General features: G+C 39.3%; 1 protein-coding gene across 5 annotated transcripts in view; it reads left to right on the top strand.

The window, feature by feature from the left end:
* The window catches only part of LOC140462902 (nuclear receptor coactivator 3-like), a 251,449-nt gene that overhangs the window by 156,926 nt on the left and 68,312 nt on the right, over positions 1-26,211 (top strand). For all 5 annotated transcript variants that reach the window (XM_072556346.1, XM_072556350.1, XM_072556345.1 and 2 more), the window contains one exon: positions 21,157-21,232. The gene's annotated coding sequence lies outside the window, so the exon portion shown is untranslated. The remainder of the gene's footprint in view (positions 1-21,156; positions 21,233-26,211) is intronic.

Here is a 26,211-nt window from a genome sequence, read left to right as displayed (position 1 = left end):
ATACCAGGTTTCCAGACTTGTATTTAACCACCTTCAATGTACACATTATAAATTTGTTTTTTTAAAACAGAATTATGTTTAGATCTTTTAGATTCTATAATTAAAGAGAAACATTAAAAATAATGCAATCAGAGCAGCATTCTTTGGTAGCATTGTGCATGCTGGAAATCTGCTTGATACATTCTTTTCGAGGAGGAGGTTGGGAATTTTTCAGCAGTCATTACGATCAGTGCAATAATTCTGGCAATACAGGAAGGCAAATGCATTGGCTGCTGACTGGGCAAAGATCACGTGAACTAAGTGAAACAAGCTGATGAGTTTTGTTGATTTGTTTCCTGTTTTCTGTTTTCCCCAGTAGCAAGCTGATTACTCTGAATTTTGAAAGGTCTTTAACTTAACTTTGGTATGTAGTACTTTGCCTAATCTTCACTCAGATAAAGGTAGAAAAAGAATTTTTTTTAAATGGATGATTACTTTTAGTTAACTGGGTTGTAGTTAGGTGTTTATCAGAATGCCACCAACATCTTGGCAATTTGCCTACTTTCAGCGTTCTCATTGGTTAAAGGTAAGCATCAGGTTTTTTTTGTGTAATATCTGCTCACTGTTTATGCTGACTTCCTCTGCATAAAAAGCATATTACTGGAAGTGCTGTGATAGTGACTGCTTCTCGGGTGTGTGGGTGCAATTATTTCAATTTTGCTTGCCAAGGATTATTTTTAGACATTCTCAAGATTAAAAGTTTTTTGTTTGAAGCAGTGTTAGTATCTGTATTCATTCTGAAATAAATGTGTACATTTGCTACAAGGGTACATGAGATCATGAAAGGACAAACCTGTAATTTTTCAGCAGTGGCACTGTAATGCATATTTTTCCATATGACTAGTAACTCAGATCCATCTGTTGACCTTTTATTGCACCTACAGTTGTCTTAAGTTTAATTTTTCATTAATACCACGTTCAGCAATATTCTCGTATCTATTGATAACTGTATCTGTTAATTCAATGTTTTCATTTAATTGATCAGCAAGAAAGTTTGATTAGATGAGAAAATAATATCAAATCATGAGATGTAGAAAGAAGATGCATGAGTCTCTGTGTAGCCCTGAATAATGTTGTGGTACATGAAAGACCCTTTCTTGTTCTTATCATCTTATCAATATAGTGTTTGGCTTTTGACCAGAATTTTTTTTTGTAATTTGAGAGTATATTAGTCTTTTCAACAGAGCTCTGAGTGTATGGAAGATGGTACAAAATGGAGTTGGGAGGTTTCACTGCTGTTAACTACCACCTTTTAAAAAGGGTGTACAACTGCAAGTCTAACCTCCGTATAAGAACTGAGAAGCACTTTATTTTATAAAAGGAAAAGCTTGGATAAAATGGCTAGAATTGTAGTGATTTTAAAGCAACAATTTTGCTGATCATATCTTGCTCCTCCATATTTTTCAAATCACGAATTGGAACTAGTATAAATTGCAGTTTGCACTTGATTATCTGGGTTATAAGGTAGTAGTAACTGTGGATTGTTGTGGTATCACAGCAACGAAAATATTTCCCCTCTCTTGCCCTTCCTGCTTCATGACCTGATTCTACCTGGATTTATTCTGAATAAAATCTGCTACACTTCCTCCTCTAGTTAACTAGTAATCTGCCACTACCTTTGGAAGGTTAACACACTGGGCTGCTTTATAGTACTGCAAATGTTTCATAGCATAAAAATGTGAGAACTTCCTGGATTTACTTGACTATCTGGTGCAGGCCACTCTGAGATGGACCCACAAATGATGCACAAGAGTGACTTAATGGTCTTCATTGACCTCCAATTAGCAACTTAGTATAGCAACAAAAAGAGGGCAGAAGGATAATTTTAGGACATAGGAGCAAGTTTTGGTTTGACAAGTTCAAACTACCTGCTTCATACCATTACTGAGGATTAAAATTACAGTACTCATGTTGAGTAAAGAATTGAGAGATGGACCACCATCCTTCTGTTATGCGTATTTCCCCAATTTCTAAAGTTTTAAAATTGTTGTATGGTTATTTTTAAAAATATTTAAAATAACTCAGTCTTCATGTGATGACAACACCTCCTACAGGATTTAACAAATGTGTAGTGAGCTATATAATTCATATTTGGCTAAAAAAGAATAATGGCAACATATTGGTCTTTCATGATTTGTATGACCTATTGTGATCTTTCTTGGGCTGGGCATCCATAACTTTTGCAGTAGATCAGTTCAAACATCAACATATTTGAGAATTTTAACAAGAATACTGATGATTCACTACTACATCACATTTTCTGCCTCAGGTTACTTCATTGCCATTTCTAGTTGTCAGAACATGGTTCTGCAATGAGGAAGAAAAGCAACTACACTGCAACATTATTTCTCACTGTCCTATTAGTTTTACCACTCTCTGCTGTTCATTTCTTTATCAGTTAAAGCAGATGCTTCCTCAACTTGTTTTAGAAAGCACACAGTCTGCATATGCAGGTGCATTTGTGTATAAGGGTGTTTTATAATAAGATAGTATGATAGATAACTTTGAATATTATTCCAAAGCAAATAAGAAGTTGTCTCTAGATTCATTGTGAGCACCATAATGGATATCAATCTTTCAATACCAGAGATATCACACATATTTAAAATCTGCATTTTAATCTCCAAAGCTTTCTGGAGTGGGCTTCTCCTCTTTAATTTCTGATGCTGAGGCAATCATAACATCAAGTTGCTAAAATTCCAGGAATCTTTCACAAGCTCTGAATAACCACCTCACAAGCTGTAGCAGTTGAATTTCACCAAGGTGGTATTTCAGGCAAAGTAGTTAAACCATTGTGCACACAAGTTGTTGGAAGGAATAAAGCACTGGAATAACAGTGATGGGATATTTTCACAAAGGTCTGACATAGAGTGATAGTGCATACACAAGTCTTGATTTATATGATTTGCGCAAAATATCTGCTTAATATAAAGCCTGTCAGGCATATTAGTTGTCTTGAACCAGTATTTTTAGCCTTGCTTTGAGTCATCTCATTCAAAGGTTTTAAGAATATGTAGTGTCTAAATTACATATATAGAGTATCTGGAGCCTTATTGAGCAAGTCATCTGCTATGCTTTGACATGGGAGGCCTAAATTATTTTAGTGTTGAGTCTTCAAATACACTTGCATTCAGGGTGAGCTGTTGGCACAGTATATAGTTAACCCACTGTGCTGCTCAAATTAATAGCAGTGCTACAGCACTTTATTTGCAGACAGACTTTGGATTTGTTTCTTATACTAAGAAAAGAAGGGAACTGCAGTCAGGACTCCCTGTGTTTTGAATGATGCAATTGTGGTGATTAAGGAGGAGGTCAGTGGCAGAAAGATGGTGCTCTTTCCTTGTGATGGGTGGTGGGTGTCCAGAAATAGCACAGCTGAAATTGGAGAGTGTAGCTATGTGTCAGAACAAGTTCAGTGACTTAACAAGCGTGGGTTTCCTCCAGGTGCTCCGGTTTCCTCCCACAGTCCAAAGATGTGCAGGTTAGGTGAATTGGCCATGCTAAATTGCACATTGCGTTAGATGTAGGGGAATGGGTCTGGGTGGGTTGCTCTTCGGAGGGCCGGTCTGGATTTGTTGGGCCAAAGGGCCTGTTTCCACACTGTAGGGAATCTAATCTTAAAAAATAATGCTAAGGTAATACTCTCACTCCTATCTTGCTGACACATGAATATATAGTCCTGGTAATTGTTTTGGAGATTTTATTTCTGAAGTTCAAATTTTCTGTCTGTGTAAAAATAACAAGATAACTGTGTGCATGGTGAAACTTTCTGACTGTTTTTAGCTGAGGCCTTATTGATGATCTTCCAGTTTCTGCTTGCTAATGAAGTTACAATGTACTCCAGACTCTCTTTCATAGGTTGATTGGTTCCTATTCTTAAGAAAACGATTACTAGGTCAAATTGAAGTTGCTAACATGCTTATAATTATTGAGAATTACAATTCCACTTTTCTTTGTTATTACAGTTATACTAGATTCTTCTCTGGTATTTCGTTGGTAATTCTGTAGTTGTTACATTTTCAATAACTTGCATGAACTTTGTTTTCGTTGGTGCAGGAGTAATCTCGAATTTTATACTTTTAGATCTTGTTGTGTTGTTTTGTTTTCCAGACATAAGAATGGGGCCAATAGGTCAAGGAGTGGCAGATGGAGTTTAATAGATAAATGTGAGGTGCTGCATTTTGGAAAGGCAAATCAGACCCGGACTTAATGGTAAGGTCCTGGGGAGTGTTGCTGAACAAAGAGACCTTGGAGTGCAGGTTCATAGTTCCTTGAAAGTAGCAGATAGATAGGACAGTGAAGAAGGCATTTGGTGTGTTTGCCTTTATTGGTCAGCCTTGATGTGAGGGTTCTGGTGCTGCACTGGGAGGGACAAAGTTAAAAATCACACAACACCAGCTTATAGTCCAACAAGTTTATTTGGAGGTTCTAGCTTTCGGAACGCTGCTCCTTCTTCATGTACCTGAGGAAGGAGCGGCGCTTTGAAAGCTTGTACTTCCAAATAAACCTGTTGGACTATAACCTGGTGTTGTGTGATTTTTAACTTTGTTTAGAGCATTGAGCAGGAGAGTTGGGATGTCATGTTTCAGCTGCACAGGACATTGGTTCGGCCATTTTAGGAATATTGTGTGCAATTCTGGTCGTCTCCCTCCTATAGGAAGGATGTTGTAAAATTTGAAAGGGTTTAGAAAAGGTGTTGTGGAATATTGCCAGAGTTGGAGGGTTTGAGCTCTTGGGAGAGGCTGAACAGGTTGGGGCTATTTTCCCTGGAGTATCGGAGACTGAGGGATGGCCCTATAGATGTTTCTAAAATCCTGAGGGGCATGGATAGGGTAAATAGTCAAGGTATTTTCCCTGGGGTGGGGGAGTCCAGAACCTGAGGGCATAGGTTTTAGGTAAGAGGGGCAAGATATCAAAGGGACCTAAGGGGCAACTTTTTGACACAGTGCATATATGGAATGAGCTGCCAAAGGAAATGGTGGAGACTGGTACAATTACAATATTTGAAAGACACCTGGATGGCTATATGATTAGCAAGGGTTTAGAGAGAGATCGGTCAAGTAATGGCAAATGGGATGAGATTAATTTAGGATATCTGGTTGGCATAGCCGAGTTGGACCGAAGGGTCTGTTTCTGTGCTGTATGTCTCTACGACTCTGAATGATTTCTGTGACAATGATGTAATCTCACTGTTAACATAGAAGATTTGTACACTGACGTATATAATCTTAAAATTGATGGTTTTCATCTTCATTAACGTTGTAGATTTGGGATTATCATGTGCAAAACTCTTCATTTTTAATTCGTAGTAATGTTTGATCAAAGAACATGTCTTTTAATTGTGATTTGTTTCAGGGCTCCTGATTTGTTTATCACCACTCCATTTCACATGATTTTCATGAAAATTATTTCCAGAAAGAGGGGGCATTTTAATTGCTCTAGAATTTGTGTTTAAATAGGAAAAACACTTACCCATACACCCTTCCGTGAACTACATTATACAATGGGTTTATGAAAGATTGGATGGTTTTAACACAAATGTTGTATACTTTCAATACAGTAGGAGTTTAAAGTTGCAGTTGTCACAGAAGCCACTTTACTAATCCTATTTACCTGGCATTGTGCAGGGAGCATGTAACTTTGTTCTGCTCTCCCTCGAACCTTTCAAAGTTTATTACATTATAAAATGTAATAAATGCTTCTTCTGTAACTGGATTTATAGTTTTAACTTGAGACCTCTCTCACTCCCATGTTATTGCTTATTTACATAATCAATCAGAACACTTTTAATTTTAAAAAAGTCAAAGATGTTCCCCGAAGTATTGAAACAGTGAAACATAAAGCTAGAGTATGAGAAATTAGGACAGGTGAGTAGATGCTTGGTTGCAACAATGTATTTGAGTTTTTAAAAAGTGGAGAGGCAGTAAGGTTTAGGAAGGTGTGATCATAGTTCATGATATATTACTTGGAAACTTGAGTTTTAACATGAAATCATGAATAGCTTCAAGTTTGATTTTATATTTCTTAATTGTGGTCAAGAAAGGAAAGGACTGGTTTCATTTTTGACTGATGGCATTGGTATCTGGGTGTCCAGAAAAGTGTTTGTGAAGCATTAAAATATCTTGATAAGATTAGCTCATTGCTTTAGAAAAAGCATTGTGCTATTGCGGAACAATGAAGTACCTGATTAAAAATGCAAATAGACACAAATCTGAGCAATCTGGACAGTGGTGAGATGTGTGCCAGAATTGACTAAGAAATCTGGTGAGGCTGGTCACAATGCAGGAACACCTCTTTTATGCTTTTCTTAAACACGTGAAGTGTTTCCTGCTTGGCAGTGACAGGTTGGCAGTTTAGAGATTATTTGTTAAACACCTATTGATGGCCCAACTCAATTCATTAATATTCAGCTCTCTATCTTGCCAAACCGGTCACCTAAAGGGCAGGGAAATGTGACATGGAAACTGTGATACTTAATGGACTCACCTTGTTGCTTACTCCACATGACCTCCAAATTACATTCAGTCAAAAAGCTCAAGGCATGATGCTCCAGCTACATGAACCCTTTGTCCATAGCCATTGGCAACTGCCCAACACCTCACAACCATCTCTGATAGACTGTCAGACCACTTAAACAAACACATCCCAGGCAATCTTCCCTCAAATTAATTTGTCTTCTCTTTGGACCTCCAAGGTGCCGATGTGGCATCAACGTCTGAAACCAAAGGTCAGTGCTGGGAATGGCATTGGCACATTAACTGGCATGAAAGGCTGCAATAGGGACACTTTGCAAGCAGGAACAAGACCTCAAGAATTGTGCCTGGCTGTATGTCAACTTGCTTGCTGTCTTAGTGCTCACTTAATTTGCACCTACCTGCATGCGTGCAGTGGCCATATCTTGCCTGATCATGCCATGCCTAATAGTTTGTTGGTGCCTCAGTCAGAGCCAAAAGATATCATAAATGCAGTGTTGAAGTAATCTTTGCACACACCAGGCAACTTCTCAGCATAGAACTGTCCAGGAAGGGGAACCAAAATTCTGAATGAACAGCTGTATCAGTACCACCTACAACATCTGCCAGCTACCTGCATAGCAAACACATTCTCTCAATCAGTTTGCCATGTCGGAAACTTGTGGGGGCTAGTCCTCAGCCCAATGAAGTGTGCAGCTGCTGGTAGTCAGGTGGTTCCTGTCAATCATGTGCAAAGCCCACACACTGTCCAGGGGTTTCCCCAATATCAGTTGTCCATTTGAGATGTTCAAAGTCTGACCCAGTACAGTCCAGTGAGTTTTCAGCAGTCAGTTCTGTTGAGCCTCTACAAGCAGCCTTTTGAGGAGGAAGCAGTTGTTGTCCAGGACTGAATCCAGCTGCATCAGGTGTGACACGTCAGACAAAACCTCATTGACTAGGAGAAAGTGTGGACTGCAGACGCTGGAGATCCGAGTCTGTGGTGCTGGAAAAGCACAACCGGTCAGACAGAATCAGAGGAGCGAGGCGGGGAGGGGGGTAGGTGGTGAAATGTAGCTGCGAACACGATAGGTGGATGAAGGTGATAGATCAGAGAGGAGTGTGGAGCAGAAAGGTGGGAAGGAAGATGGACAGGTATGACAGTTCAAGAGGCCAATGCTGAGTTGGAAGGTTGGATCTGGGATAAGACAGGACGTGGAGAAATGAGGAAACTGGTGAAATCAATATTGATCCTGTGTGGATGGAGGGTATCAAGGTGGAAGATGAGGCGTTCTTCATCCAGGTGTCGGGTGGTTAGGGTTTGGTGTTGGAGGAGGCCCAGGACTTGCACGTCCTTAGTGGAGTGGGAGAGGGAGTTAATGTTTGTCCACGGGATGGTGGGGTTGTTTGCGGAGTGTATCCCAGAGATGTTCTCTGAAACATTCCGCAAGTTGGCATCCTGTCTCCCCAATGTAGAGGACACCACATTGAGAGCAACGGACACAGTAAATGACGTGTGTGGAAGTAGAGGTGAATCTGTTGAATGTGGAACGATCCTTTGGGGCCTTGGACAGTGAGGGGGGAGCTGTGGGCACAGGTTTTGCACTACTTGTAGTGGCAGGGGAAGGTGTCGGGAGGGGAGGGTAGGTTGGTGGGTAGCATTGACCTAACAAGGGAGTCACAGAGGGAATGGTCTCTTGGAAATGCAGGTAGGGATGGGGAGGGAAATATATTCTTGTGGTGGGGTCTGTTTGAGGGTGGCAGAAATGGCAGAGGATGATGCAATGTGTCCAGAGGTTGGTAGGGTGGAAGTTGAGGACCAGCAGGTTCTATCCTTGTTGCTGTTGGAGAAATGGAGATCAAGGGCGGAGGTGCCAGGATGTCAACTGGCAGAATGTTTCAGAGAACATCTCTGGGACATGCATCAAACAACCCCACCGCCAAACCCTAATCACCCTATGCCTGGATTCCACCTTGCTATCCTCCAACCACATGGGATCAATGTGAATTTCACCAGTTTCCTCATTTCTCCACCCTCCACGTTATGAAGGGCTTATGTTCATAACATCAATTCTCCTGCTTCTCGAATGCTGTCTGACCGGCTGTGCTTTCCCAGCACCACACTCTCTTCACCGAGAACCCCATTGACACCTGGTTCCAATAAATGAGAGCTGGTTGCAGCAAACCGTTGTGGACAGTAAAATATTGATTCATTCTGATGCCGAAACCTCGTTTGCATTGCTGGGCAAATTTAAGAATGATTTGCTTTTGTTTGTTTTTGCTTCCTGTAAATAAAAGCTCGTGTTGAACTTGTGTGATTGCTTGCTCATATGTAATGTTCCCCTACAGGACAATGATGAGCTCTGGGTCTTCAGTGAGCATTAGGGACAAGGAAACGCTGACTTACGGAGCTTGTTCACATCAAATGTAGCTACAAATAGGCCAGATGTGTGGCGTGGCAGCCAAACAGTGACTTTGTTAAGAGAATGGGGTTGTAAGGGATAAATGTGGTAAGTGCGTGGCAGAATCAACAACACCGACGATGTGCTGTGGGTAGTGTCTTTCTGGCTGCTGTGCCATGATGTTGCTAATGAAGTGCAATGACAGGATGCCAATGGTTGTTCAGGTGCACAGAGGCCTTTCAATGAACGCACAGGCGTAAGGGGTCTTTCGATAGATACCTCATAAACTTCTACTGTACTCTCCCTAATATACTCACACCCTTCTTAAAGTGTGATATCCAGAACTGTACACTGTACTGCAGCTGAGGTCTAATGAGCATCCTATACAAGTTCAGCCTAACCCCTTTGGGTCTGTACTTTTTCTCCCAAGCCTAGAATATTGTATGCTTTTTAAACAGCCCTCTCCAATTGTCCTGCAATCTTTAATTACTTAAGCACATATACAGCCACTGCTGCACAGTACATTTTATTTTACACTGGCTCTCAATGTTCTTTGTACCAAAATGGATCACCACACATTTCTCTACTTTGAATTTACCTGCCACATGTCTACCCATCCAAGAACTTGTCTTTTTTTTGACGTTCAGCTCTGTTCTTTTCACACTTTACATTATCTCAAGTTTGTGTCATTTGTAAACTTTGAATTTGATCCCTACACACCAAGATCTAAATCATTTTTTGAATATCAGGAAAAACGTGTCTTAATTGTGACCCCTGGGGAACTCCTCCAGCAAGCATCTGACAGTCCAAAAAATACCCATTTAATCATTACTGTATTTTCTATCCCTCAGCTAATTTTGAATCTAAGGTGTTACTTTCCCTTTTTATTCCATGTCATGTAGCTTTCCTCAGTCTGTGTGTGATACTGTGTCAAATTTCTTTGGAAGTCCATGAACACCACGCAACAGACTTGCCCTCATCAACCTTCTCAGTTGCGTCTTTAAGTTAGACTTTTTTTAAAACAAATGCATGCTGACTCTTTTGAATTCTTCTATAGTCAGAAGTTGTGTCACAAGGATTGGTGCTGGGTCCACTGCTTTTTGTAATTTATGTAAATGATTTGGATGTGAACATAAGAGGTATAGTTAGTAAGTTTGCAGATGACACCAAAATTGGAGGCATAGTGGACAGTGAAGAAAGTTACCTCTGGGTACAGTGGGATCTTGATCAGATGGGCCAATGGGCTGAGGAGTGGCAGATGGAGTTTAATTTAGATAAATGCAAGGTGCTACATTTTAGAAAAACAAATCCGAGCAGGGCTTATACACTTAATGGTAAGGTCCTGAGGAGTGTTGCTGAACAAAAAGACCTTGGAGTGTAAGTTCATAGTTCCTTGAAAGTAGAGTCGCAGTTAGGTAGGATAGTGAAGAAGGCATTTGGTGTGCTTTTCTTTATTGGCCAGAGCATTGAGTATAGGAGTTGGGAGGTTATGTTGCGGTTGTACAGGACATTGCTTAGGCCATTTTTGAAATGTTGTGTGCAGTTCCGGTCCCTTTCCTATCGGAAGGATGTTGTGAAACTTGAAAATGTTCAGAAAAGATTTAGAAGGATGTTGCCAGGGTTTGAGCTGTAGGGAGAGGCTTAACTAAGCTAGGGCTGATTTCCCTGGAGCATCGGAAGCTGAGGGCTGACCTCATAGAGGTTTAAAAAAATTGAGGGGCATGGATAGGATAAATAGACTCCCCTGAGGTGGGGAGTCCAGAACTTGAGGACTTAGGTTTAAGGTGAGAAGGGAAAGATATAAAAGGGATCTAAGGGGCAACCTTTTCACACAGAATGTGGTGCATGTATGGAATGAGCTGCTAGAGGAAGTGGTGGAGACTGGTACAGCATTTAAAAGGCATCTGGATGGGTGTATGAGTAGGAAGGGTTTCAAGGGATATGGGCTAAATGCTGGCAAATGGGATTGGGTTAGGATATCTGGTCAGCATGAATGAATTGGACTGAAGGGTCTGTTTTCATGCTGTACATCTCTGACTATTTAGTTAGAAATGAAAGAAAAACTTGAGGGAAACAACACTAAAGAGAAATAGAAAGGGTAGAGAATTAAAGGGCAATGACTAGAGATTAAAACTAAAAGAAGATAAAAGGAAGCAGATGGAATTAAGAAAGTTTTTAAAATGGCAAATGAGAAAGAAAAAAAGAAATGGAATTTGAAAAGTTGAAAAGACAGAAGAAAATCAAACAAACAAATGACTTCTCTAGAGAAAAGCTAATAATAAAGCAAAAAGAGGAGAAAATAGTTCACAATGATTCTGATTGCAATGAGGCATTTGATTTGGAAGCATAGCAAGTAGGAGCAGGTGTGAGCCATTGGTCCTTTTGAATCTGTTCTGATGTTCAATATGATCATGGTTGATCATCCAACTCATTTCCCTGTTCCCATTTTGTCCCCTTGACCACTTTAGCTCTGACAACTACATCTAACTATCTTTCTTGAAAACATTCAATGTTTTGACCTGGGCCACTTTGAATTCCATAGGCTCACTACCCTTGAGATGAAGAAATTTTGCCTCACCTCCACCCTAACTGGCCTACCTTATATCCTTAAATTCTTACTTGACAGTAAAACTTTATTTTATGCTTTAATTTACAGACAATGGTGTTGAAAGATATTTCTCCTTATTTGAAAAGATACCTATAAATTTGGTGGCCAAAAGATGAATTGATCTTTCTTATATAGTGCACACTATTTTGTCAGAAGAATATTCTGCAGATATTTAAGCCATTAAAAGATCAAGACTCCGTGTTTATGAGCTTGTCTTTGAGACTTATCAGTTAAAATGTAGGGCTATAAGTAAGGATCCTAATCAGATGTTTGTAAAGTTTACAAGAAAAGAAGAAATGCTGTGATTCCTGAAGTTATAGAAAAAGTTGACAGTGCAAGAACAGTTACAATTATGGAAGAATTCCAAAATAGTATTTCAGTAACTCCTAAGAAATATTTAGCTGAGTGCCAAACATCGAGGATTGAGAAGCTGTAGTTCTTATGGAGAGCTATGATTTCTCAAAAGAGTAACGTGGAGAAATAGTCATGTGGGAATAACAAAGAAATTGAAGGAATATAATATCTGAGGATAGAAATGCTCTTTGTTATAGGAAATAAACAGAAAGATCTCCAAATAATGAAGGAGAAATGCTCGAACCTAAAAATGATATAATGAAGAGACCATTGGCTAGGAATGTTTTGCTTAGAACAGAGGAGGCTGATAGGTGTCTGTATAAAATAATGAGGGGTTTGGATGAAGTGGACTTGGACATTTCCCCTGGTGGACAGATCAGTCACTGGGAACACACATTTTGGGTGATCAGTTTAAAAAAAAATTAGAAGGGGCACTGATCAGAGGAGTAGTAGGTGTCTGGAATTCACAGCTTTGCTGAGGCAGAAATCATCAACTGATTTAAAAGGAATCTGGACTAGCTGGTGTAAAGTGTGATTGCATTGGGGGCAGCACATCAATTCATCCACTGCAGAAGTGAAGAGACAAATGGCCTCTTTCTGTGTTGTAATCTTTCTATTCTTTGGGAGAATTATTCCATCAAAGAAAATGCCAAAGCATCCTCAAAGGGTATATTAGGAAAGGGAATGGGTAATAAAACTGTAATGATAGGACAAGTGGAGGGTGCAACCTCAGAAATAGAAATAGAGAAATTGCTGAGACATTGGAAAAAAATGCAAACTTGATTATTGACGAGGAGAATCAGAATGTTCAGAATATTTTATTTGAAAGGGAACAATTTCCTTTTTCTTCTCATCAAGGAGGCAAACTATAAAGATACTGAAAGACTCAGGAACAAGTTAGTTGCAGATGCTGGCTGATCATAGAATCCCTACGGTGTGGAAACAGGCCCCTCAGCCCAACCAGTTCTCACCGAGCCTCCAAAGAGTAACCCATCCAGACCCATACCTCTATTACTCTACATTTACCCATGACAAATGCACCTAACCTACACAACCCTGAGCACTATGGGCAATTTAGCATGGCCAATTCACCCAACCTGTACATCTTTGGACGATGGGAGGAAACCCACACAGACCGTCCCCTGAGGCAGGAGTCGAACCCGGGGGCCTGGTGCTGTAAGGCAACAGTGCTAACCACTGAGCCACCATGCCGCCCCAATCGGCATGTAATTTGTCTTCTAGAGGAATTAATAATTGGAATAAATATTAATTGCAGATATACCAGGTTATACCAGGTTCTATTTTGTATTCTAGGGTTAAATAGTCACTCTGCCAGTGGAGAAATATTATTTTGAGCATTAAAACAAATCCTTGTGGAAGGGATAGATGCTACTTTGGGGAATGACCTGATTGGTTCAAAAATATTTGTCTCACTGTGGGTTTTGGAACAACAGTAAAAGAAAATGCCAAGCTGTAGGAATATCATCCTGAATTGTCTCCTAACACTGTTGTGACTAGATTTCAGGCTTATAGATGCTCCTCTTGTCGAATTCAATGAATAAAGATGATGGCATGTGAATCCAGTAACTGGACATGATTTTCAAAAACCTAAACAAAAAGGACAAAAGTAGAGAGACTGAGGTTGACATATTTAGCCCTATTTTTTGATAGAAATGCAACAGAGGGGTCCTGAGTTAAGAGACCTGTTTCAAACATGGTCCCAGAAATTGAATCTGAGCCGATGCTTCAATATTAGTATTTTAAAGACAAAGGAAATGGAGACGACCTGAAATGCAGTTGGTGTGGGATAGGCAGTTGTCCATTTTGAGTGGCTCATAATATTTTAATTGCAGACACTTGGGTATTAGAAAACCACCATCTAAAATGTTAAATATGTTTTTTGGCCAAGGTTGCATAAAGATGTGGTGAAATTTTGTACTGTATCTATCAAGCTCTGTGCAATTCACAAACCCTCATTAAAATTGCACCTTTGATTTCAATAAATTGTGTAAGTCCCCCTACATTAAACCAGGAGTGGGAATTGTTTTTTTTAACTAATAATGGATGTTTAGCCAAGGTTCCCCAACCAATGTGCTTTTGAAGTAAAATGTAGCAAAAATGATATTAGAGAAATTAGTTCAAGTGTTTACAACATATGGATGACCCAAAGCAATTTGACCAGGTGGAGATTCAGATTTTATGTCACAAATATTAAAAGAAATAATAAATGGTTTGGGTGTAAAGCGATGTACATCTTCAATTAGCATTCACAATCCCAAACATTGGAAAGATGTATAACTCGAATCCACAGGATTTTGAGGAAAGCTCTTGGTTACAGTCATGCCTAAAAGTGAATTTGCCTACCTAAAAGTGGTTTCTGCCTTATTTTTTGGATCTAGGTAAGAAAAATAAAGTAAATTTCCCATGCCTAAGATAAAAACATAGAACTTTGCAAATATTGGCAAGTGGATTTTTTTTGGAAGCTCATTCTGAATTTCAGTACCAATAGTAGCTTCTATAGTAAGTTTATAAAAGAAATGCAAGATGTTGATTGGATAAAAGAATGTCCATGTGCCTTTCACAACTTGAAAGCTATGCATCACACCGGCCTCCCCTTTATTCACCCACACTGCTCTAATGCTTTATAAAGGATCCCTTTCCTTGAGCATGCCGTCTCCCACACCTAAATAAACTTGTTTCAAATGAAGTCATTTTAACCAGGCTTTTTTGGTGAACAAAAAGTTTGTTTATTAATTACTAAGTGTGAGAATAATTAGTATTAGAGTCAGATTAGAAGAAAAGAGGTGAGTCCAAAAGAATTTGACGAAAATTAAAAACATATACGGAGCACTCTAATACTTGAACCCAGGCTAGGACACGTGAAACCATTCATTCCTATAAGCCTGTTCTAGAGGAGTTGGAACTGCTGTCCTTGTATATTCTTCAAAGGAACAAATGCAAAATGTTGCTGCAATTTGGGACATAATCCTCAGGAGTAGTTTGCTGTTGAGCAGAGGGTCATTAGCATCTTGTTATTTTGTAGACCTAAAATCATCATCCGGTGTGTTTCACTTGCCTCTTCTCATTTGCTGGGCAGTTGTTTGGAGTTCCCTTCGCATCTGTTAAGTTGATTCTGAGTTAAATTGACATTGCTTGAAACACAAGGTTACCATAGATGTGGGACAAGGTATCCAAAAGCAGGGGGGTAATTTATAAAAGATCAGAGCAGGGTAGGTGAATAAAGAAGGGAGGATCAACGTGATGTAGGTGTGACGTTGTGTTGGTCTCTTTTGGCTGCCAATTAACTTACATCCATAGCCATTTTGGCTGTGACAGCCCACTTTTCTTACAATATTAAAAAAAGTATTTTTTTAGTCAAATTCACTCAATATATCAGATTGTAAGGATGCCATGAAAAATGAGCAGGCTAAAAAAAAATTGTTATATCTGTTAATAGCACAATATCACCTAGAACTTGTTCAAAATTTTAAAAAAACATCAGAATAGATCCCCAAGCTTCAGAGAGCTTGATTAATCCTATGGAACAGAAAATCCGTTAAGTAATCAAAAAATGTTCTAATTCTGTGGACATTAGAATTATTTTAAGGGTAAAGAATTTGGAATGTGGTTTTTTTTTAGCTGAACCTTCATTTTTTTTTTCAAATTTTTTTAAGATTCCCCACAGTGGAATCCCCTTTGGCCCAACAAGTCCACACCGACCCTCCGAAGAGTAGCTCACTCAGACCCGCACCCCTACCCTATTGTCTCACATTTACCCCTGACTAATACACCTAACCTTCACACCCCTGAACACTATGGGCAATTTAGCATTGCCAATTCACCCAAACTGCATTTGTGGGCGGCACAGTGGTTAGCACTGCTGCCTCACGGCACCAGAGACCTGGTTCAATTCCCGCCTCAGGCGACTGTCTGTGTGGAGTTTGCACATTCTCCCCGTGTCTGCGTGGGTTTCCTCCGGGTGATCCAGTTTCCTTCCACAATCCAAAGATGTGCAGGTTAGGTGAATTGGCCATGCTAAATTGTCTGTGGTGTTAGGTGAAGGGGTAAATGTAGGGGAATGGGTCTGGGTGGGTTGCGCTTCGGCGGGTTGCTGTGGATTTGTTGGGCCGAAGGGCCTGTTTCCACACTAAGTAATCTAATCTAATATAATCTTTGGATTGTGGGAGGAAACCAGAGCACCTGGAGGAAACCCATACTTTGTTCTATTCTGACTGAAAATTCACAGTAATACTCATTTTCCTGGACATTCGGTTAGAGGTAGTAATAAATCAAGTTCTTTTTCAAACAAAATAAAAGGTTCACTGTGAGAAAATCGAGTCAATAAGTAGTTAAATGGGCAAATGTCAATGCCTTGTTTTTCTGTGTTTGACAAAGTGAATAAACATACTGCTAGATTTTCACACTAACCTGGTACTTGGATGAGTAAATTTTAAAAAATGGCAAGAATAAGGAAAAGAACTACAATTCATTGCCAGTTTCATTGTTGGCTGTAATTTGAGTGCAGCATTACATGTTTAAAGTAAATAATTGAAACAAACAAGCCATTCAGTTCCTTGTTTTACTATCTATTTACCTGAACTCAGTTTACCTGTTGTTGACTCATTCTTCTTCGTACCTTTGCCTCACAAAAAATCTATCCATTTCAGTTGCTAAAATATTAATTGATATATATCCATAACCATTAATGGAAGCATTCTAGCATTTTCTCTACCCTTTCATGACATGCTTCCTGAATTTGGTTTACCTCCTAAATGGCTCTGCTATAATAAGGTCATGCCCTCTTTTACTGGACACTTCCTCTCCCATGAGAGGAAATACTTTCTATTTATCTTATCAAATCAATCAGCCTGAAATGCCTCAATTAGATTACCCCTGAAGTTTGTAAACACCCCGATATGGAAGCTATAACCGTACTTTTAAGTCCTAGTGTCAGATTGAATCTGCATTGTGTGCCTTCCAGAAATGTTCTATTTTGAGGTTTGCATTTTTCATATTGGTTTTGGCCAAGTCTATATGAAGTATCACTTCCTTGCTTATGAATTCTTATCCTCTTTGGTAAAGGCTAACATTCCACTCTCATAGAGTCATAGAGATGTACAGCATGGAAACAGACCCTTCAGTCCAACCCGTCCATGCCAACCAGATATCCTAACCCAATCTAGTCCCACCTGCCAGCGCCCAGCCCATATCCCTCCAAACCCTTCCTATTCATATACCCATCCAAATGCCTCTTAAATGTTGCAATTGTACCAGCCTCCACCACATCCTCTGGCAGCTCATTCCATACACCTACCACTCTCTGCGTGAAAAGGTTGCCCCTTAGGTCTCTTTTATATCTTTCCCCTCTCACCCTAAACCTATGCCCTCTAGTTCTGGACTCCCTGATCCCAGGGAAAAGACTTTGTCTATTTATCCTTTCCATGCCCCTCATAATTTTGTAAACCTCTATAAGGTCACCCCTCAGGCTCCGACGCTCCAGGGAAAACAGCCCCAGCCTGTTCAGCCTCTCCCTATAGCTCAGATCCTCCAACCCTGGCAACACTCTTGTAAATCATTTCTGAACCCTTTCAAGTTTCACAAAATCTTTATTTACTGAATATGTGCACTTGCTTTTACTGTTTTTGTGCACTAGTATTTAATTGCTCCATACCTCCTAGACTTTCGCCATTCAGAATTTATTGCAATTTGTCCTGCCTTTGATTGAAGGATGGGAGTATGCAGAATGAATTGGTCCTTGCATGAAGGAGTCAAATTTTCTGATTGCTGCAACACATTATGCTCTTTGCATGTCCCTTCATGCTTTGCTGCAAATTTAACAGGTGCCATAGATATTCCGTACTGGTACAGAGGCCTGTCTGTTACATTCACTTGACCTGACCCCATCCAGAAATGCCAACTCAGCAAATTAATCCCAGTTTGCCAATCTATCCTGTGAATATTCAGACTCTTGCTGCACGGAACTCAAATCAAATATATTCTTTTTGAAATGGAATTCTAACAGGACCAGACAGGTTAAATGCCAGAAGGATGTTCCCAATAACGTAGGAGTCCAGAACCAGGGGTCACAGTCTGAGGATAGAGGGTAGGACACTTAAGACTGACATGAGGAGTAATTTGTTCACTTGGTGATCCTGTGGTATTTTCTGCCATAGAAAGCAGTTAAGGCCAAAATATTGAATGTTTTCAAGGAATTAGGTAATGTTCTTGGGGCTGAAGTGCTCATGGGGGTATGGGGAGGAAGCAGAAACAGGGTACTAAGTTAGATGATCAGCTTTAATCATACTTAATGGTGGAGCAGGCTCAAAGGGCTGAATGATGTACTCCATTTTTTTAAATTTCTATATTCCATGTTTTTTGAAAAATGAAGGCAACTGTGGGTTTTTTTGATGGGTGAGAAAGCTATTGAGATTTTGACTAGAACTTTCCTTTTTTTGTTTGAAAATAGGTAAATGATGAGCACATATATGAATTTGAATTGGGTTTTATTTTCATATGTATGCAAGATACATGAGTAGTGTGAAAAATGTTCAAATATGCCATTTCCTGCACTATCTTAGTTACAAAGATGCCTAGGTTCAAACTCTTGGGTATACATTAGAAGTAAAAAGAAATAAAGGTAGAAGTTCAGAATTACAGTCCTTCTAAAGTAAAGAAAGGGGAGAAACAAAGCAGACAGAGCAGACGAGTCTGTGCTGGACTTGACCTCAACTCTTGAGATCCGTGCTGGGCATCACCTCGAGGACTGTTTCTTGTGGCAAGTACAATATTCCTACTTGCTCATATTCTTTGTTTTTCAGAAGTGTATTATCATGACTCACTGGTGTAATGTTCCAGAGATTGAACCCCACTATTCCCTCAATCATCACCAATCTGAAAATTTGATTAAACCATTAAATTGCCTAGTTTTTAACCTAACTCTTTCAGGTTAAGAGAATATACATACTATTTTCTTGTCACCTAACAAGATGAGCAGTTTTCAACTATTGGCAAAACATGAATTGTTAAGTTATTAACTTAATCTAACTTAATAGGTAGGTAGAGGAATTGAGTTCCGGAGTCCTGAGGTCATGCTGCAGTTGTATAAGACTCTGGTGCGGCCGCATCTGGAATATTGTGTGCAGTTTTGGTCGCCATACTATAGGAAGGATGTGGAGGCACTGGAACGGGTGCAGAGGAAGTTTACCAGGATGTTGCCTGGTATGGTAGGAAGATCCTATGAGGAAAGGCTGAGGCACTTGGGGTTGTTTTCATTGGAGAAAAGAAGGTTTAGGGGTGACTTGATAGAGGTGTACAAGATGATTAGGGGGTTAGATAGGGTTGACAGTGAGAACCTTTTTCCACGTATGGAGTCAGCTATTACAAGGGGGCATAGCTTTAAATTAAGGGGGGGTAGATATAGGACTGATGTTAGGGGTAGGTTCTTCACTCAGCGAGTCGTAAGTTCATGGAATGCCCTGCCAGTAGCAGTAGTGGACTCTCCCTCTTTATGGGTATTTAAGCGGGCATTGGATAGGTATATGGAGGATAGTGGGTTAGTGTAGGTTAGGTGGGCTTTGATCGGCGCAACATCGAGGGCCGAAGGGCCTGTACTGCGCTGTAATGTTCTATGTTCTATGTTCTATGTTCTAATCTAACCCCCTTTTAAAATCCGTTCACAATCTCACACATATATTGAGATAAACGAGAGACAAATATTATCAATGAGAAAGGGAGCATGTCATTGATATGCAATACTGCCACTAGTTCATTTTTCAGGTGTCAATGAATTGTTTTTTTTCTTGAGTTCCTTTTAATTCTTTAATGAGGACATGAAGTTATGGATACACCGATTCTCTATCTTGTATTCACCACTTGAAAATTTGCATTGTCAATGTCTCTGAAGGTATTTTTTCTCCCCTTTTTCAACAAGGGAGTTTGCAGAGACTTTTACAGGAAAATGGTGGATGAGAACAACTACCAGAAGATTTTATTGCTCCCCCACAAAGGAGCGCGACAGAGGGATTTAGATGCTTTATCTTTGCAGGCCAGATGCTTCTTCACTACTGTGCACATTACAGGGCTGTAGCCATTTGCCCAAGGGCCAGTCAAGTGTTTGATACTACAGTCAGAACTGTACAGATCAGTACAGAAAAATGGTCAGTCGCAAAACCAATCAAAAGACTTCGTAATTTGTGTGTACACATGGATTTGCATAATCTAGCATTCTCCCCTTCTGCTTGAATAAGACACACTGTAAATACAACTGACACTGAGATCTGATAACTCAATTTTAAAACTGTGACAGATTATTCCACAGTTTCCTTGGTTTAAAGCAGTGTCTTTTTCTTTTAGTTTGCAGCCAAAAAGTTAAGGTGTTTATATAAAACCTATGATATACATTTACTGCTCGACTATCTCTCATTTATCCCAAATGAATTACTGTAAAAGCATTAATATGTTTCGTTGAGTGATTGTTCTTCCTCCCATCCAATTGAAGCTGTCAACTCACTTTCTGTAGACCTGCCAAACAAAAAGATGTATAAGTTCACAATGATTTATGATCACTTGGCTGAAAAATTACTTTACAGTAGAAATGTTTTAAGCTTTTAACTAATCTCTTGCATTGATGAAGAAATAATTGTTGCAAAAGTTAAGATTGAAGGTCTTTTTAAAAACATATGCATGAGTAAAATCTTCAAATTTTCTCCTAACTTTGAGAGAACATGTATTAGTGCTTCCATTGAAATCAGGTGATCGTCAAATGTAGCACTGTTGTTACTGTATCAGTGTGTGTAAATGAGATCAAATTTAAATATCTGGTTTCAAGGGTTCCTTTTATATGGGATTAAATGCATTGAATTCCAAGTGAAGTCTTTCATTCTCAAACTAAAACTGAAATGAAAATCTTTATCTTCAGTTTGTTATCTTTTCAGTATTCGCAGGATTTCACAGCGATTAGTAGGAATAATAGCCAACAATGTAATGTATTCCTCAGTGGTGATGTTAATTAGAAGAACACCACCTCTTTGTAACAAAAATAGATCATTCAGTGAGGAGGAGCAAGTTGGAGCATGGACGGCCATGGTATGAAGCTGATTCATAAGCTGTTACAAATAGTAGGAGTGAAGATGGTGGATTAAACTCTTATTTCAATTCTTCGTTCAAATACTTCTGTTGAGATTGTGATTCCTTCAGTATTTTGAAAAACACGTAAATGTTGTTGCACCGCATGTACTGATAACAAGCTTATTGGTCATTTTGGCTCAATTTTGCACTGAAAAGTTTAATTTCTCTTGTTTTCCAGATATGACACATGATGATTGATTGCACTATTACAAGAAATTGCAGGATCATCCAGGTGTTTACGGATTGAAGCTGAGGTAATTTGTGACTAATACTTCTGATATTTGGGGGGAATGTTCCTTGCTGGCGAGCAACTGAAAATGATGAGATTTCCTTAGCAATCAGAAGGTCTCCTTCACACGTTTTGGAGACATAAATAGTGTTTCTTTGAAACAAAATAAAGAACTGTGGATGACAGAAGTCTGCAATAAAAACAGAAATTGCTAGTCAAACTTGGCACATCTGGCAGAATCTGTGAGAAGAAAGCAGAGTTAACATTGCAAGGTCAGTGACCCTTCGTCAGAACTGACTTGCTGAATTATGCCAGCGTTTTCAGATTTTGTTAACATTTCCTTTTAACAGTTCATTCATATAAAATTATCTGAATTCTAGTTATCATACTTGTCAAGTTTATCACATGCAGCCTAAATGCTTTTTAAAATAATAATTAGGATTATTTGTACCATTCACCTAGTGCTTTTTTTTTTGTAATTTGATTGGAACTGATATACAGTTTTGGCTTGCAAAACAATGGCTCAAATTAGGAGCTTTTGCTGGTTCAAGATGGATGAATTACATACTGAGAAGACCAAAACTATCATCTTTGGTTCCCACCACAACGCTGTTTGCTATCTACTTCCTTTTCTGTTGAATGGCCAAGGCTGAACCAAACTGTTTGCAAAGATAGCACCACTTTGACTCTCCATCATAAAAATTACCCACTGTTGTCTGCATAATATCACCCAACTCATGTTAATGTTTTAAAAATTTTTTTGTGAGATGTTAGCATTGTTGGTGTGGCTGATATTTGTTTCTCCTTGGGAAGGAGTTGATCTGCATTTTTCTTAACCAGTGACAATTGTAAAATAATGGTTCCAAGATATATGGCTTTTGAGCAGAACTTGCAGATAATGGTTCCTTTGTGACATAAACTGTGACTTACATATATATTTTAATATTGTTTCATTGAAAGTTTGAATTTTGCCTTTTCAGTTAGTAACCTGTGGATTTTGTGTTTGAAGCTAATTATGGACTTGCAAATATTCCTGTAGCCATGGTGATTTGTTTTAAATCAATTTTCAAAGCCTAGCTTTAGAGTGAATCGGTTTTTGTGTACCACTTCTGAATGTTTGTTAACCTTACATTCTTTTGTGACCCAACAAAGTAAATAAAGAAGCCTCAACATTTACTAGAGACTTATGGAACTTGATTTTTTTTTAAACCTAAAGGAAGTACTCATTCTTTTAGAGAGGGAGACATTTTGGTTTCAGTTTGGCTTTGAGTTTCGAGCAGTCCTGTGAAGTTCTTTTGAGGATGGCTGCATAGACCAGTTTCCTGAGAAAGGAAGGATTTAGTGCGTTAGGTTATCTTAGAGTAAAGAGTTAGTGTTAATCTCAGAGCAGAAGTGTTGGGAGAAAACATTTTAAGAGCATATTTAAAGCTGAGTGCATTTGAAGTTGGGTACTCCAGGAATAAGTTATCTGCAGTTCCAGTCTAAGTTGAAGTCACAAATGACTTAAACCTGCCAAGGTGTTAATCATAAGGACTTTGGTGTGCGTACAGTTTAAGTGGTATTTTACATCCTGTATATACCAGGAGTGTGATTTGTGGACTATAAAAGCTCATCCATAATGATCCAATCATGAATTGATTAATGGGTGTATACTTGTACTGTGTGTTTAAAACTCTTTGAATTTATAAGTTGGTAGCTTGGTTTATTCAATTTTATTTTTATTTCTTCTGATAATAAACTTCTATTGTTCCAGCAAAATGTAGAGCTTTGAGTGCTTATGTTTCAGGAAGAGACGATTTTGTTAAAACTAAACCAAATCAAAATATGATCTATCAAGTCAGGTTTCCATCATGGATCTGACCTGCCCAGTAATAATATCACATGAGATCATAACACCCCACTTCTGCTTCAGTATAAAGATGCAGAGGTTATGCTGCAGTTATACAAAACCTTGGCTAGATCCCAATTGGAGTACTGTGAGCAGATCTAGGGCACCGTACCTTGGAAAGAATCTGTTGGACTTGGAGGAAGTACAACATAGGTTTACAAGAGTATTACCAGGACTTCAAGAGTTACATTAAAAGGAGAGATTATACAAATTAGGCCTGTTTTCTCGAGAATCCAGAAGGTTAAGGAGTGATCTGATTTAAGTCTTAAAAATATTAACAGATAAAGACCAATAAAAAAACCATTTCCACAGGTTGGAGATTCTTGAACTGGGGTGAGGGGGGAATAGGGGATATGGTCTGCAAATCAGACCCACTCCATTCAGGAGAGATGTTAAGAAGCACTTCTACACACAGTAGCAGATGTTTGGAACTCTCTTCCACAAAATTGTAGTGGAAGCTGGAAAAGTTGTTTATTTTAAATCTGAGATGGATTAAATTTTTACTAAGCAAAGGTATTAATGGATATGGGCCAAAGGCAGGTATATGGACTTAGGCCACAGATCAGGCATGACTTCATTGAATGGCAGAACAGGCTTGAGAAGCTGAATGGCCTCCTCCTGTTCCTTTGTTCCTAGGCACAATATCTTTTGTATATGAGACACAGTACTGCTACAGTCTGCTGATTTGTGGAGGAAGTGAATGTTTAAGTGGTGAATAAGACCACAAAATGTAGGAGCAGCATTGGGCCATTTGGACCATTGAGACTACTCCACCATTCAGTGAGATCTTGGTTGATCTGATTATCCTCACTTCCTAATCCTGAGTTCTGTTATTGAGTAACATTTATCTCAGCCTTGAATATACTCATGGACGCAACACTGACAGCTGTAAAGAATTCCACAGACGCACGGCCTCTGAAAGGAAATTCTCCTCGTCTGTTATAAGTGGGTGACTACATACTGTGAAATTATCCCCTCTGATCCAAGACACTGCCACAAGGTGAAACAACCTCTGCATTTACTCTATCAAGCCCCCTAAGAATCTTTGTTTCAATACAAAGTATCCTCTCATTTTAAACTGCAGTGAGTAAAGGACCAATCTATTCAACCTCTCCTCACAAGACAGTCCCTCCCATACTAGAATCGACCAAGTGAACATTTTCTTGACTGCCTGCGATGCTAGTATATAGCTGCTTAGATTAATGTGTCTATATCCTTCTGTAGATTCTTTGTTTCATCCTTGCAACTTGTTTTCCCACTTATTTTTGTGTTATTTTAAACTTGGCAATAGTCCATTCACTTCTCTCATCTAAGTCATTAATATATATTGTAAATAATTGTGGCCCTGTACTGATATATTTTGCGCTCCACTCGTTAGTATAGCACAGAACAGGCTTTGTGGCATACAAGCCTGCTCCAACACACAACATCTTGATAAACCAAACACCTTTTGCCTGTACATGGTCTGTAATCCCTGCCTATTCATATATCCATCAAGATGTCTCTTAGATGTTGCTTTTGTATCTGCTACTACCACATCCTCTATCAGCACATTCCAGGTACTGATCACTATCTGTGTTTCAAAAAAAAACAACTAGCCTCTCCAGAATAGAGTAATAGAATCCCTACAGTTTGGAAGCAGGCTACTTGGCTCATCGAGTCTGCACAAATTGTTGGAAGAGCATGCCCTCCAGACACTCTGCCTGTAATCCTGCATTTTCCAAGGCTAATCCATCAAGCCTGCACATCCCTGGACACTATGGGCCATTTAGCATGGCCACTCCTCCAAACCTGCATATCTTTGAACAATGGGAAGAAACCAGAGTACCCCTGGAAACCCACACAGACATGGGGGAAATGTGCAAACTTCCACACTGACAGTCTTCTGAGGCTCAAATCAAACCTGGGTCATTGGCCTGTGAGGCAGCAGTGCTAACTACTAAGCCATCATGCCACCCTGGTCTCCTTTGAACTTTCCTCCTTTTACCTTACATCTATGTCCACTTGTAATTGACATTTCTACTATGGAAAGAAGACTCCGACTTTCCGTTCTATCCATGCCTCTCAGAACTTTGTAAACTTCTGTTAGGTCATTCCTAATCTCCAACATACACGTGAACATAAACCAAGTTTGTCCAATCTCTCTTCATAGCTAATCCACTCCAAAACAAGCAACCATCCATAGACCTTTTCTGTATCCTTTTCAAAACGTCCACATACTTTTGATTGTGTGGTGACCAAGACTACACAATATTCCAGATGTGGCTTAACTAAAGTTCTATATAGCTATGTAGGGCAAATGCCCTCTTTTATCCTGACTCTGTCATCTATTAGTTAGTCAATCCTCTATCCATGCTAATTTACTATCCCGATACCATGGGCTCTTATTAGGGAGTCTTAAGTGTGGTGCCTTATCAAATACCTTTTGGAAATCTGAATAGATTACATTTATTGGTTCCCCTTTATTTATCCTGCTTGTTACCTCCTCAAAGAATTCTATTACATTTTTCAGGCATGAGTTCTCTTTCGTCAAACTATGTTGACCTTGCTTGATTAAATTATGTAATTCAAAATGCTCTCACATTACACCCTTTAGAATAGACACTAGCATTTTCCCACTAATGTGTCTTAAGCTCATTGGCCCCATAGTTCCCTATTTGATTTTTTGATCTGTCTCTGTTTTTGCACAAAGATACTACATTAGCAATTTTCAATCATCTGGGGCTTTTCCAGAATTTAGGGATTCTTGGAAGGTTATTGCTAACACATCCACTATGTTACTAGCTACTTCCTTTAAAATGGTTGAATGCAATCCAGTCAAGTTTCTGATCAGTGGTATCCCCGATGTTGATGTTGGAGAATTTGGTGATGGAAGTAGCTATCAGGCTTGGTGGTTAGATTCTTTTACTGGCCCTGATCATTTCATGCCCTTTGCGATTTTTCAGTCGAGGACTGAACGTGACTGATTCGGCATCTAATGAGTTTGAGAAGGTGCTGAAGTTTGCAATTATCTGTGAATGTTCCCACTTCTGACGTTCTGCTGAGGGAAAGTCATTGATTAACTGGCTGAAGTTGGCTAGGCCTTAGGACTTGACTCCAAAAAGCACCTGCAGTGA

Source organism: Chiloscyllium punctatum, chromosome 37 (genome assembly GCF_047496795.1).
Source record: "Chiloscyllium punctatum isolate Juve2018m chromosome 37, sChiPun1.3, whole genome shotgun sequence".
NCBI lineage: Eukaryota > Metazoa > Chordata > Chondrichthyes > Orectolobiformes > Hemiscylliidae > Chiloscyllium > Chiloscyllium punctatum.
The sequence above is the reverse complement of the archived record's forward strand: the minus strand, read 5'-3'. Positions and strand labels throughout refer to the sequence as shown.